The sequence below is a fragment of the Leuciscus leuciscus genome, assembly GCF_965113295.1.
Source record: "Leuciscus leuciscus genome assembly, chromosome: 18".
Taxonomy (NCBI): domain Eukaryota; kingdom Metazoa; phylum Chordata; class Actinopteri; order Cypriniformes; family Leuciscidae; genus Leuciscus; species Leuciscus leuciscus.
Window position 1 is genome coordinate 38,858,959 of NC_138742.1, and position 14,940 is coordinate 38,873,898.

A 14,940-nucleotide genomic window follows, 5' to 3' on the forward strand; every position below is an offset into this window, starting at 1 on the left:
TATATTGTAAAGTTAGAGACAATGTTCAAGTGCTGCTGTCAGCGGCAGACAGTTATTCCTTAACAACTGACATGTGGTCGTCAGTTAACATGACACCATATATGTCCCTGACTGTCCACACCATTACACCTGACTGGAAACTTGAATCAAAATGCCTCCAAACTACGTATTTTCCTGAGAGTCATACGGCGGACAATCTTGCTGCTGCGCTCAAAGCTGCACTTCAGGAATGGCAACTTGACGAGAAAAAACTTTCAGCCATAACCACTGACAACGCTGCCAACATTTCTGCTGCAATCAGGTCCCTGCATTGGCCGTGGCTTAACTGCTTCGGCCACAATCTAAACTTGGCTGTCACAAATGCATTGCATGACCAGAGGCAAAAAACCGAGCGCGCCCTCAGACTATGCCGTAATATTGTCGGGGCCTTTTCACACAGCTGGCAACGTAAGCATGAACTCCACAAGAAGCAAGTGGACTTGGGACTCCCAGAACATAGTCTCATAACGGTGAGCTTTATGCTTTATGCTTTTTTTGGTATTCGTTTTATACGTGCATGCAGAGAGTCGGGGGCAGGGGCTCAAATGTAAAAAAAAAGAAAAAAAAGAAAAAGGGGGGCATATATGCTTTGCATCACAGAAATAAATTATATTTAAAAGTAGGCTTTATTAAAAAAAAATTTTTTTTAAATTGTAAAAAAAAAAAAAATCTGTATTTTTTATCAAATAAATGCAGGCTTGATGCGCATAAGGGACTTATTTAAAAAAAAATTGCATGCAAATTTTAGTGGGCTACTATTATACTATTGCAGCAAAATTATTAAAAATGTTAAAATAATAAAGTTACCATTTCGCGTGTTGATGTCAGCCTACACTTCATAAGCCCATAAGCCCGGGCTTCATTTAACAAACTATAGTTTCATTAAATGGTAAACGATGTATCGCTCGCTACCTTTTATTATTGAACAAAAAAAGTTTAAAAATGGTTTGTTTTATTTTTCTCCTGCCGTCGAGTAATATACTCACTGAAAAGGATATGGCTCGAGAACATCGGTTCCCGAGCAGACTGTGTGATTACCTACGTTTACACTAGTGCATTTTCATTTATCAAGAGAAAGGAATAATATACATTAATTAACTTTTTTATTTGTGCATTCATTCGTTTATTTAGGCCTATTTATTCATTCATTCGTTTATTTAGGCCTATTTATTCATTCATTCGTTTATTTAGGCCTATTTATTCATTCATTCGTTTATTTAAGCCTATTCATTTATTCAATCGTTTATTAATCATTCATTAATTTATTCATCCATCCATCCATTGGCAGGACTGCGCAACTCGCTGGGGCTCCAAACCGGCAATGGTGGAGCGCATCCTCGAGCAGGCCCAAGCGATCAGACACGTCCTGTCTGATGACAGAAGGAGCAGCCTGTCCCTGACCTGGCAGGACATGGACGTCTTGAAAGCTGTCCACGAAGCACTGAAACCAGTCTGTGACTTCACTGATATTTTGTCAGGAGAAAATTATGTGACCAGTTCATGTATCCTCCCCATACTCCAGCTCTGCAGGGACAATGTGTTGGCTGCGTCAGAAAATGACCTCAAGCTAACAAAGTCAATAAAATCTGGAATTCTAACAAAGCTGGAGGCCAAGTATGAATCTCATTCAGTGCGCAAAATAATGCGAAAATGCACTTTCCTCGACCCTCGTTACCGTGGAGGATATGAGACGGATGAGGCATTGGCTGAGACAAAGGCTGAATTACAGGCTGAGATCGTGAGTTTAGAGGCAGCAGGTCCAGTGGCCATCAGAGTGGAAGAGGGAGAGGCGCAACCCGAACCCCCACGAAAAAAGATGACTCTGGGAAGTACAGATGGTGGACAACCAGAATGAGACTTTTACCGCCGCCGTTCCCGCGGCGGCAAAATTGGGATGTGTATTTGCTGCCTTTTACCGCTGAGTGGCGCTGTAATCACAGACTTTGAAAAGTGTCAGTTTATTCTCTTTATGACGTAATCTGCCACGGCAGTAATCTGAGCTGAGGCCACAGATAAATTCAAGATAAATCTTGTGGTTAAACGAATTCAAATTCATTAAATTAAAAAAAAGTAGACACACGTTAACATTGTGTGCCCAGTTTTTCTATAATTTAGAAAGGCTATGTCAATAGGTTACTTGCCATTTACTTCGTGTTATTTTAATGTGTTTGTAGATTTATTAACTGAAACATAACAGTGAAATAAATTAAAATAATTTACCGTAAAATTAAAACATTTTCAGGACTTGCAGTTAGGCTACTAACCGATGTTAGTCGGTTTAAGCATTCTTTGTTATATTCAGAATTAAATAGGCTTACTTGTTGTTATGATTATCAATTGAATTCTTTAATAAATAATCAACCACAATGCCTATTACTGCCGCAGAAAAAATAAACCAGTCGAATTTCAAAGTCGTTCGCGAAATGACTATAGGCTATACCGGGTGGCGCAAGTGACAGGGCAAAACAGCAGCATTTTAAAAGGTAAGTTTCCTATCTGTTTATTATATATATATATATATATATATATATATATATATATATTTCATTATTTGAACAAAAATGAGACTGATTGAATATGTAAAAATATAAATCTGCTAAATTATTTTTTTGTGTGTGTGTGAATCATTCACGAGATTGAGATGACTGACAGTTATACCCGGCCATAGCAACGGAAGACATTTTTCAAAACAGATCGAACAAATCAGAAAAAATACTTTCAATACAGTATTGCTTTCAATTAAAAAATAAACAATGAAAATGTAAAAGAAAATTAATTAAGTTTGAAAACCCATCGCACATTTCAAGGTATGAATAGTGTCGGGACAGTTTATTTATTTAAACAGGGTTGCATCGATAGTTTATTCCCTTTGTGATGCAAAATAAGAAACACAGAATCTTATTCTTGCAACATTTTAAATTTCTATTGTCAAAGAAATTGCAGCTAAATTAAAAAAATTAAAACGGTACAAAACGAAAAAAGTTCAAAGCAACATAAATTAAGAACAGGCGTTTTTCTTTGCCTCTCTCGCGCTGGATATTTTTTTAGTAAGTTTGGTCTCCCTCACTGTGCGCGCGGGTCTTTCTCGAAATTAAGCATTTCAGCGTAAAAAAACACCATACAGCTGATAATACTGTATATGTCGCTGTGTGTCATCCACACAAATCACGAAAGAAAAAACTGTAACAAATAGCTTTTGTTCCTTCAAAGATACAACATGCCTTGCTGAATTCACCTTACAATAAAACGAGGTGGGTCGCGAATTAAAGAGCTGCTAAATTGAAATTGTTTGTGGAAAACCTTTAAATACAATCAATAAAACTACAATATAAAATTTAATAAGATATAGGGCCTACTGTACATAGGCTATGGACTTTTGGAGATTTTGAGATTAATCCTTAGAATTTTGCCTTTGCCTGCTCATCAGGCTGGCTCCGACACTCTCCATATGAAAGACGGAACATTAACACCTCTGTCCTGCACCCCCACGATAAAGCAACTATTGCCTTCTCCAAACCCCCCACAGGCTAGCTGAGTTTGCAAAACAAAACAAACAGTTTGCCACTCGTCGTGGTGTGCCAAAACACTTAATTATTAACTTCAATATTTCATTCAAAACAATCTCAAAACGCTTTGTGACATTTTGAAAAGCCGTGGATGCATTACTGCCACTGGAACCATGAACGCAACAGAATACTGGTTCTGATTTTATTGTTTGTCGTTTAAACGTCATATATATATATATGTTTTTTTAACAGAACTGCTTTTGAAATTACGATTGGAATTATTATAGGTTACAGAAGTAAAGTCATTGTATAATATTTGTTCCTTGGTGTAAAATGGAAATGCATGGTGATTTTATTTTGTAAATAGGCTATAAGCAAAAAACTATGTTTTAGAACTATAGACAAATCTCTCTGCATCAACAATAGACTATACAATGCATTAATAGGCTAATATAAAAATATCAGTAGTCTAAGTTAGTTCGGGTTTCGAACCCGTGTCATCTAAATGATCGTAACGTAAGTTCAACCACTCGGCCACGATTCACTCGTTGCGACATGGCCTAACGTTCCAGTGTGTGTTCGCTCACACGAGCGAGAAACGCTCTTCATTCAAAAGAACGCGCCGCCGCGTTTGTCGAACACTAATTCAACATGCCAGAATAAAACCTGGCTTTAGAACAATGCATAGCGCCACTCGTCGTGGTGTGCCAAAAATGTACAATACTTTAGTTTAATTTATTTCAGTGTTAATGTTTGAGTTAAAAAAATCCTCTACTGATTAAATTAACACAAAGTCGGCTATAAGAGTCCTTTATAGGCTACGAAAAAAGCAAAGGACTTACAGTCTTAACATTTAGGCTACTTTGCTTAAATTCGATACATTTATTTTCAGTAGGGCCTAATACATTTGTAGGGATGTAATTTCAGTATGCTTTACCAACGCTATGTATTCAATTAAAGTTCCAAGAGGTCTGGTCTCTATATTTCCTTCCCAGCTGACACTAATATGCAAGTGCACAGCAAAAATCACAACTTGTGCTTGCTGCGAACGCAAGTTATTTAAGGTGTCTCAACTGTACACAGTCTACCCTACAGTGTGAATTCATTACAAGGTTTCATTTAATTAAATTAATGTGCAGCAATTTGTACAAATAGAGTCTATAGGCCTACTATACTGTTGTAGCCATTAAATAATCTAATTTAGTATCATATTTGTTAAAATATTCTAATGTTATTTTTTTCCATCTATGTTGAATATGAAAAGTGAACAGCACGAGTAAGATAGGATGCATTATATCGAGAGATGGATATGGAGTGGGTCAGACATGATTTTGACCACTTCATTAACCCCCTGAGGTCTACGGTATCGCCGGCGATACCAGCTCGCTTTTTTTTTATTAGTGTAAAAGAAACTCATAAATACTCTGTTGACTTTGATTTTCCATAGGAGTTTCATACATCAATCGATTCTGTTAAATGTGTATTATTTTTGTGTATACTCACAATAAAAACAAAGTGTTGTGCTTTTTGCCAAATAAAGAAAAATAAACACGAAGCGAGTTCTGCCTTCTCTCTGCCAGTGAAGTCCATTCTGAAACGCGTCCGAAAATTAACAATAACTCAGCGAATACTCAGTCAAACAGACATACAGACAGACAGGCATGAAGCTTGAATTCTCTTCTTTTAAATGAAGTCATTTATATAAAAAAACAATTATTCTCATCTTGTGAAATCTGTATTAAAAGAGAGCGATTCCAGTCGAGCTCATCTCATCTCATTACGTTATAATCGGCCCCGCCCACGGAGAGCGCGCGCTATTCAAACGCAAATGGCTGAGGCAATCCTGTGAACGCCCCCATCAGCTCGAGAAAACACACACGTTTATTTAGATCATTGTTTACACCGTCTTGCAGCGCTGTGAGGAATAATACTAATCGAAAATGTCCCTCAGAAGTGCGGGTATATCGAGGAGCGAGCTGAGGAATACAAGTAAGTTTTTTCCTTCTCACGTGAATTTCTTCACGTGGGTTTCTGTTTATGAATGAATAAACGGCATGAATGCGCGCTGTTTACCACAGCTGGCAAAGACAGTTTAAATTTAAATCGCGTGTGTGAATGAATGATGATGTTTTAGCAAACTGTATTGCTATACTGAGATAAGTAAACATCGACTGAATGTTGAAATAAAATGTAGGCTATTTGTATAAGCAACGTATTAAACTGCAAATTAACAATATGCCCTAATATTTCATGAAAACAACGTTACAGTCAGACGAAATATGAAAGACAACATTTTGTTTAGTAGATTTGGGTACAGTTTTTACTGTAGAATATACTGCCACATCAAATAAGCTTTTGTTTAGCCATTTCTATATATAAAATACGATTTTTGTCAAAAATAAAGTCATCAACTAAGATGTTAGCTGTTCCAATGTTGGTTATATTCAAACTAATGAATACATAGATAAAATGTAGGGCCTATAATCATTTTTTTTTACAAAGAAAGAGTACACTTGAAATATTGTTGAAATTGTAATTATTGTTGTAATTGTAACCATTTTAATAAAATAGCAAAACATATTTACAAGATAGATGTAAGCAAAATCTTAAATGGTCAATATAAGTCTTCTTCTAAATATATCTTTTGTCCTTTCATTGTGGCTCAGTCAGTGTCACACCTGAGTGAATGGCTCATCATTATGCAGAGTGGGTGTATTCTAAGGTGTAAACCACTCCTCGTTCACGCCCCCTCGCATATTGGCTTTCCAAGCAAAACCTGTTTTACATCAATTTAAATCAATGTATGGTTTTATGTGAACGATAAAGCAAGACTATTTTCACATAATTTTGAAGAAAAAACTATAGGCGACGACATCCATGAGTCAAAAGTCTTATTGCCACATATTTAGTATGTGTTTTGTGGTCTTATTTCAAAAATTTAAATTTTTAGTTTTTTCGATAACCACGCATAAACATTATTCTCTCAAAAATGAAAACATGTACATACATGTGGCTCACATATTATTGTAGTCCTGTTTGTGCTATATAGAGTGAATTTACACCTTTGCCATTAATATGTTTATAAGCAACTGAAAAAAGCACAAATGTCAGGGCATGTCAGAACACCCCCAGGGCCCAAAAAAACGCTCAGACTCCAGAGGGTTAAGTTTTGTTTAGTAGAAAACCTTTCTTTAAAGTGAATTTCGTTTTCTATAAATTGTATCTTAATTTTAATCAATTTTTCATCAACCAATTGCTGGATTTAAGAGATAAGTAAGAGAAGCAAATATAACAGACACTAATCATGGAGGCGCCCGCGCGGTCACTTGCATTGCACGTCAGCTGGAGCGCATCTCATCCTCCTAACTTAACGAAACTCAGCGTATGCCTCACACAGACATGATAAATACATCAAATACACAAAGCTTGAAATGTCTTCAAACGAAATAATTCAAAACGAAAAGAAAAAGGCTACTCTCTGATTATGTCTTTACGTGCATTTCTCTCTAGGTGTGTTCACTACAAATATGGCGATCGTCAACTTCATCTTTGCAGTCGACACTGTCAGAAAACACTAGTTTATTGATAAAAATCTATGCACGCATCACCGGATTTACAAATACACATCTTGCTTGTTGCACGCACATATTATGTCGAAAAAACGAAATATTATGTTGAAATAACATTATTATTAATAATACATCTTTTAGAATATTTGATTAAATGCTGCTTGTTCAATTTAATAAAATTAAAACTTTAATTGTGATAATTAAAATAATTGAAAATTAAATATTTAGTGGCCAAGTTTTGCTAATTTATTATATAGGCTATTATATGCCTATTGCCTATATTAAGTAGGTCATATTAAGACAAGGCATATATTAAGTTATTTTAGCTGTTATGAGAAAAAAAATCTAACGAAATCTAAAATCTAAAAAAAATTCTAACGCCAATTCAACATGCCAGAATAAAACCTGATTTTTGAACAATGCGTAACGCCACTCGACCTGGTGTGCCAAAACACTACATTTTAAACTTCAATTTTTAATTCAAAACAATCTCAAAACGCGTTGACATTTTTTTAAGCAGTAGCCTAGCCTATATAAGGGCATTGAAACCAGGATCTTAACTAAAACGCGTTCCGCGCAATCTCTCAAATTATGCCACACTACTCCATGTATTTTTTTTTTAAGGACTGCTTTTGAAATCACTATAAATTACTATGCAATTGTATCGCTCACGAGAGCTCTTCATTTATCTAATTCCTCAATAGAATAGTAAAAATATTCAGCGTCATTGCTCCTAATATTGTCTCTATTTTTAACTTTTGATTCTATTTTTTCAGTTCTAAAATTGATTCTATCTTTGGTTCTATTCTGTTGTAGCCTAATAGGCCTATTTATATATATGAACAATATGCCTATTAGGATTAGAGTTTTAAATTTAACCCACTTAAATTTTAAAATACGGCAATTGCTGCTGTTTTGCACAATGTCCCTTTGCGCCACCTGGCGGTCATTTCGGGAACGACTTTGAAATGCGGCTGGTTTATTTTTGCCGCGGTGATTTCGCCGCGGCAGCTGGCGCGGCGGTAATAGGCATTCTGGTTGTCCACCATCTGTATGCTGCAAAAAAAAGCCGACGCAATGGCAGGTCCCGTCGGTATCGGCACCGTAGAGGACCGAGTCAGAGCTGAAATAACAGCCTACTGTTTGGAGCCAGTTACACAAGGAGACGCGGACCCACTTCTCTGGTGGAAAAATGCTGCCGAGCGTTTTCCCCAGATGTCGCGAGTGGCACGGAAGTACCTGTGCGTCTGTGCCACAAGCACACCCTCGGAGCGCGTTTTCAGCACTGCAGGTAAAGTTGTCGGTCCACAACGTGCCCTGTTAAAGCCGGACAAAGTTAACATGCTGGTTTTTCTACCGAAAAATCTTGACGACTAGATTTGATGCCACTTGCCATTCGTTCGTTTTCGCACTGTGTTTATTTCTATTTATTTAATTGATTCAGGTAGCCTATTTTTATTTGGTTTTCGTTTAAAAAAAACATTGGAAAGAAGACTGGAAAGAATAAGTTTTTATTTAGGACTATTTCCTTGCAATAATTTTATAATATGAATATTTATGTTAATTTAACTCCGTTGAGTGTTGTGGGATTATTTGCACCTTTTTTTTTATAAGCTGCTCTTTGTTTTTAAAAGTTGTTCGGGCGGTGTGATTTCATTTAATTGATTTGTGTGCGCACTGCACCTTTGCACCTCGCGTCTTTGCGCGAAAACTGTTCTGGATGTTTATGTTAATTTAATTCTGTTTGACTATTGTATTTGCAATTTTTATAAGCTGCTATTTGTTGCTAATAAAAAATGTTATTGTTGTGCATGTTGTTTTGTTATTGTTTCAGTATTAGCGTTTGGTATTAAGTTTCTGAACGATTTAGGCACAAGCCAACCGTTTGGTGACGCTGTCTGAGCCTTACGTCATAATTTTTAATTATTCTCGGTAATACCGTATACCGAGGTAAAATAGGGAGGAGGTTTGACGGTATCAAAATTTGGATACCGCCCAAGCCTAGTGTAAACCACTCCTCGTTCACGCCCCCCTCGCATATTGGCTTTCCAAGCAAAACCTGTTTTACATCAATTTAAATCAATGTATGGTTTTATGTGAACGATAAAGCAAGACTATTTTCACATAATTTTGAAGAAAAAACTCTAGGCAACGACATCCATTAGTCAAAAGTCTTATTGCCACATATTTAGTATGTGTTTTGTGGCCTTATTTCAAAAACTTAAATTTTTAGTTTTTTCGATAACCACGCATAAACATTATTCTCTCAAAAATGAAAACATGTACATACATGTGGCTCACATATTATTGTAGTCCTGTTTGTGCTATATAGAGTGAATTTACACCTTTGCCATTAATATGTTTATAAGCAACTGAAAAAAGCACAAATGTCAGAGCATGTCAGAACATCTCAAGGACCCAAAAAACCGCTCAGACTCCAGAGGGTTAACATCCAATAGTGTAAATCGCGGCAGCAGCTTCAGGTTGGTAGTCCAAGGCATTGTTGTTTATCTTTACTTCCGGGGTTCTTCCCACCGGAGCCTCACTTTCGATTTCAAAATGGCGGCTGCGTGAAATCACCGTATTAAAATCTGATCAGACCAGTCGTTTCGAGTGCTGTGGCTACTAAAATTTGGTTTGACCAGTAAAAAAAAAGAAAAGCTGTAATTTCCAAAATACACTCTGCTTAATTGCCTTTTTTATTTGAAGGTGTATCTTTTACAGTCGTTCAAACAACTGTAGAGTGAAGGGTGTACGTTTACAGTAAAATAATAACTATGCTAAAACATACTCTATTGCTCTCTCTGGGCCCATTTTGTTGGATCATTTATAATTAGGCAACCAAAAAAACATGAAAATTAGGCAAATAAAAAATTAGGCAATGTTTAAAAATGTTCAATTGCTCAAATGCTCACTTCAATTTAGGGAAAATGGGCAGGTATGCTGTAATATTAAATAGTTATTTTTCCAATACCTTTCACACACAAAAATAAGCTCAAAGAGTGGTTCTAAGAAATATAATTTTAAACAGGATGGGAATAGTTCTATAAGAGGTTTTGAGGGTTGTTTAACCCTCTGCGGTCTAAGGCTACGTTCACACTGCAGGCTGAAACGACCCAATTCCGATTTTTTTGCCCCTATGCGACCTGTATCTGATCTTTTCATGACAGTCTGAACGACACAGATCCGATCTTTTCAAATGCGACCCAGGCCACTTGGGTATGTGGTCCAAATCCGATACGTATCCGATCTTTTGAAATGCGACTTCAGTCTGAACGGCCAGGTCGCATGTATCCGACCCGCACGTCATTGATACGCAACAAATGTCATAAGTCTGCGTTGAAGTAGTCGTCGGTTTGAAAACGGACTGTATATTCGTCGAGCTGAGGTAAATCTGCCGAACGGGTCGACCTCGACGAGCCCGTTAATTAAAAAAATAAATAAAAGCCCACGGCCACCATCATTATATATCCAATGTGAATAAGAGTAGACTAACGTTATGTTAACTTATTTGTGCTGATATTAGATAGGTCAGCGGCTGCTGTCTGGCTCTTGTGTAACGGTCGCTGCACGCGCGTGTGGTGTGTGTGTGTGAGTGAATCACAGTGAACGTTAGTTAAAGTTTAGCTACTTCCGCAAACAACAAGTGACGTCGTTGACTGTTGAGTACTCTTTTGCGCATGCGGGTCACTTCTGGGTCATTTCACGTTCACACAGGAGATCACAAAAGGTCGCATTTAATTGGAAATGTGAACGGCCTTGCAAAAAAATAGATTTTTTTCAAAAAATCGGAATTGAGCATTAAGCCCTGCAGTGTGAACGCAGCCTAAGGTGTTTTTGGGGTCCTTGAGATGTTCTGACATGCCCTTACATTTGTGCTTTTTTCAGTTGCTTATAAACATATTAATGGCAAAGGTATAATTACACTCTATTTAGCACAAACAGGGCTACCATAATATGTGAGCAACATATACATAATACATGTTTGTATTTTTGAGAAAATAATGTTTATGCATGGTTATGGAAAAAACTAAAAATGAAAATTTCTGAAATAAGGCCACAAAACACATACTAAATATGTGTCCACAAGACTTCTGAATAATGCATTTTGTCGCCTAGAGTTTTTTCTTCAAAATGATGTGAAAATCATCCTGCCTAATCATTCACATAAAACAATACATTGATTTAAATTTTGTAAGACACTTTTTGTTTGGAAAGGCAATATGCGAGTGGGCGTGATTCACACCTGAGGAGACAATGACCCGCATAATGAGGCTGCATATATAATGAGCCTTTCATTCAGGTGTGTGACTGAGCCACAAGAAAGAATGCAAGGACCAAAAAAAAAAATACATACATATATATATATATAGTAATTGTGCAGTTAATTGTTCTCATACTGTATTTTCAGATTTGGAATATATTCTCTACCCAAATGTGTCACTAATAAAACACAATAAAAATTATTTAAAGAGAAGGCTTATATTGACCTTTTAAGATTTTATCTATCTATCTATCTATTTATCTATCTATCCTTGTATATATATATTTTTTTTTTTTTGCTATTTTATTAAAAAGGTTATACAATTACAACAACAATTAAAATTGTAACAATATTTCCAGTGTAATCTTTCTTTGTAAAAACTAAAGTATACATTTTATCATACGTAATTCAAAGTTAAGGATTCATTAGTTTGAATATAGCCTACATTGGAACAAACACTATAATAACATCTTAGTTGATGACTTTATTTTTGAGAAAACATAGTATATATATATTTAACATATGAGCAGAAATTGGCAACATTACAAGCTTATTTGATGTGGCAGTATTTTACAGTAAAAACGTTAAAATCTATCCGATTTTTGTAGTCGATTTTTACTCATCTCAGTATAGCAATAGAGTTTGGTAAAAGCTGTTCATTCATTCACACACAAAAACGCAATTAATTTCGAAACAGTATTTTTGCCAGCTGTAGCTACACAACAGCGCGCATCTGTGCATGCATTCATTCATTCACACACAGAAACGCGATTCATATTTAAACAGTCTTTTTGCGTACAGACACTTGTGATTAGAACAAAGCAAATATAGAACTGACCTATTCCTCATCGGGATCCGTTGATCCTCGAAATGAAACTTCCAGCACTTCTGAGGTAAATTTTCCTCACAGCGTCGTAAAGTAGCCTACATGAGTCTGAAAGTGAACTCGCGGTGTGTGTTATCCAGCTGATGTGGGCGTTCACAGGTTTGCATGGATGCCTCAGATAATTTGTGTTTGAATAGCGCACGCTCTCCGTGGGCGGGGTCACATTAAAACTTAAAGGGATAGTTCACTCAAAAATGAAAATTGTGTCATCACTTACTCAACCTCGTGTTGTTCTAAACCTGTATGGGTTTCTCTGTTCTGTTGAACACAAAAGAAGATATTTTGAAAAATGTCGGTAACCAAACAGTTGATGGACCCCATTGACTTCCATAGTGAAAAAAAAAAAAATACTATTGAAGTCAATGGGGTCCATCAACTGTTTGGTTACCGACATTCTTCAAAATATCTTCTTTTGTGTTCAACAGAACAGAGAAACCCATACAGGTTTAGAACAACACGAGGTTGAGTAAGTGATGACACAATTTTCATTTTTGAGTGAACTACTAGATGAGAACGACTGACATCTCTCTCTTTTCATACATATTACATAAACTGTGAATATTTGTTTTTTTATAAAAAATTACTTCATTTAAAAGAAGAGAATTCAAGCTTCATGCCTGTGTGAGTATTCGCTGAGTTACAGTTCATTTTCGGACGCGTTTCAGAATGGAATTCACTGACAGAGAGAAAGCAGAACTTTTTCAGTGTAAAAAACTCAGTATGCATGAAATAGCAAACCCCCCCTTAAGTATTCACATACAAATGTGAAGTAATGAGGGGTTTTTTCTCTCTCACACAGGACAGCAACACTACAAAACCATGGTATTTTACAATATGATGCATTGTTGTATAGTAAACCACTCAACAGTAAATTACTTTAAATATAACAACCTTCAACATATTCAGAATTAAAATGCAATATACACATAGCCAAGCAGTAATATGAATGCAACAACATATCTAAAAACCCTGACAAGGAGGTTTTTTATGCAGAATACATAACTTTACTTTTACTCTTCATATCTTAAGTAAATTAAATACAAGTATGCAAGATGACACTTGTACATAAGTAAGGTTTTAAATATAACTACTCAAATTTCCCCAATGTGCCATTAATACTTACTAAAAGTAGTTTTAGTATTACTATATCTTCCAACAATTACTTTGTCACAATTTCTCTTTTGTTTGTTTCTCTAAATCAGACCAGACCCCTGTACTGCAGGATAGACCTGAGTGCTGGACAGTGCCAGTGCTGGACAGGTTTTTTAATGACCGTGACACACTGCCTGATTTTCGGTTGAGCAGGGAGTGCTGCTGGACCTGTTGAGAAGTGAACGGCAACACGGATGGGGTTCCACAATAGAGACCCTGGTATTTTTTTTCTGGCTGGCGTGTGGTACATCCTACAGGGTCGTCTCCGGAGTGTTTGACATGCCTCGTTCCACTGTCCACCGCATTGTCCACCGGATCGCTGAGGAGGTGGTGACCATCCGCCACCAGGTTATTCGGTTCCCCAACACCCCAGAAGACCTGGAGACAGTTTGCCGTGAGTTTGCAGGGCTGGCCAGACAAAGAGCTTTCTTGAAAGCTGCAGGAGCAATCGACGGCTGCCATGTCTGCTGTAACGGAGAGCAGATCACCAGTTGCATGGTGATTAAATCAAATTAATTAATGCAGTCTAGATCTACAAAACCCCTGTCTCGCTCTGACTCAAGCTATCGTCACATTCCAAAGCACTCTCATTTACGACACCTCTGCTGTTTTGAGATTGCTCAGCGCAAGACGTGCAGCCCAAACGGCGCCGAAAAATGGTGTAAATCACCATTCTCCCTCTCACTCTACATGATCTCTTACGTCTAAACCAACAGAGACCGTCTGTTTATGGCCGGAGAGCCTGACGCTGACCAATGAGAGCGATCCCGAAAGCGCCCCCCCCCCCAGGGAGTCTCTCGGACACTGATTTACACATAGACACTAATTAACTCTTCACGACAATAAAACAGTGTTTTAGAGACCAGATACCCAAAACATGTGGTCTGTGCCTAATACATCAATCCAAGGACTCAAACGCACGTACACACATTTACACCCTCACCCTCCCCGGCTCGGAAAGCCAAAAGTTCAACGCATGGTGTGAACTCTGTTTGACACCACACACACACACACACACAGAAACACACGCAGGTCCACCACGTGGGACTCAAATCCTTGTATGAAATATTTTAAATGTATTTTCTTGATGTGTGCCTGACCCCCTTTGTCCCAAATATTATGCCTATGTAGTTTGTTGGCTTGTAAACACCCTGTGGTGCCCACAATTACAAGAAATGATGTACCTCCTTGATTTTAGATATTAGAACTGTCATTCGCGGTATTGCCGTGTTCCACCAACCCCAACGATGCTGAATCTTTAACACAAAATATCAGAGAATGCATTGTTTTATTAAATACCAGTGTTATTAAGTTATGGACGAATTCATCGTTTCAAAACCCCGCGGAAAGAAGGCGTATAGACCTCAAAACGTCAGGAGGTGGGCCCATACGTTGTTAAAGACGATTGGCCCACGTACGTGAGGGAGGCGTGAGTTTAGCCCTTTAAAATTGCGCGCCCCTTTCCTCTCATCGCAATCCGCCAGAGAGAGACAGACGACACGCCCCCTTCCCTCCAGGAAGCTT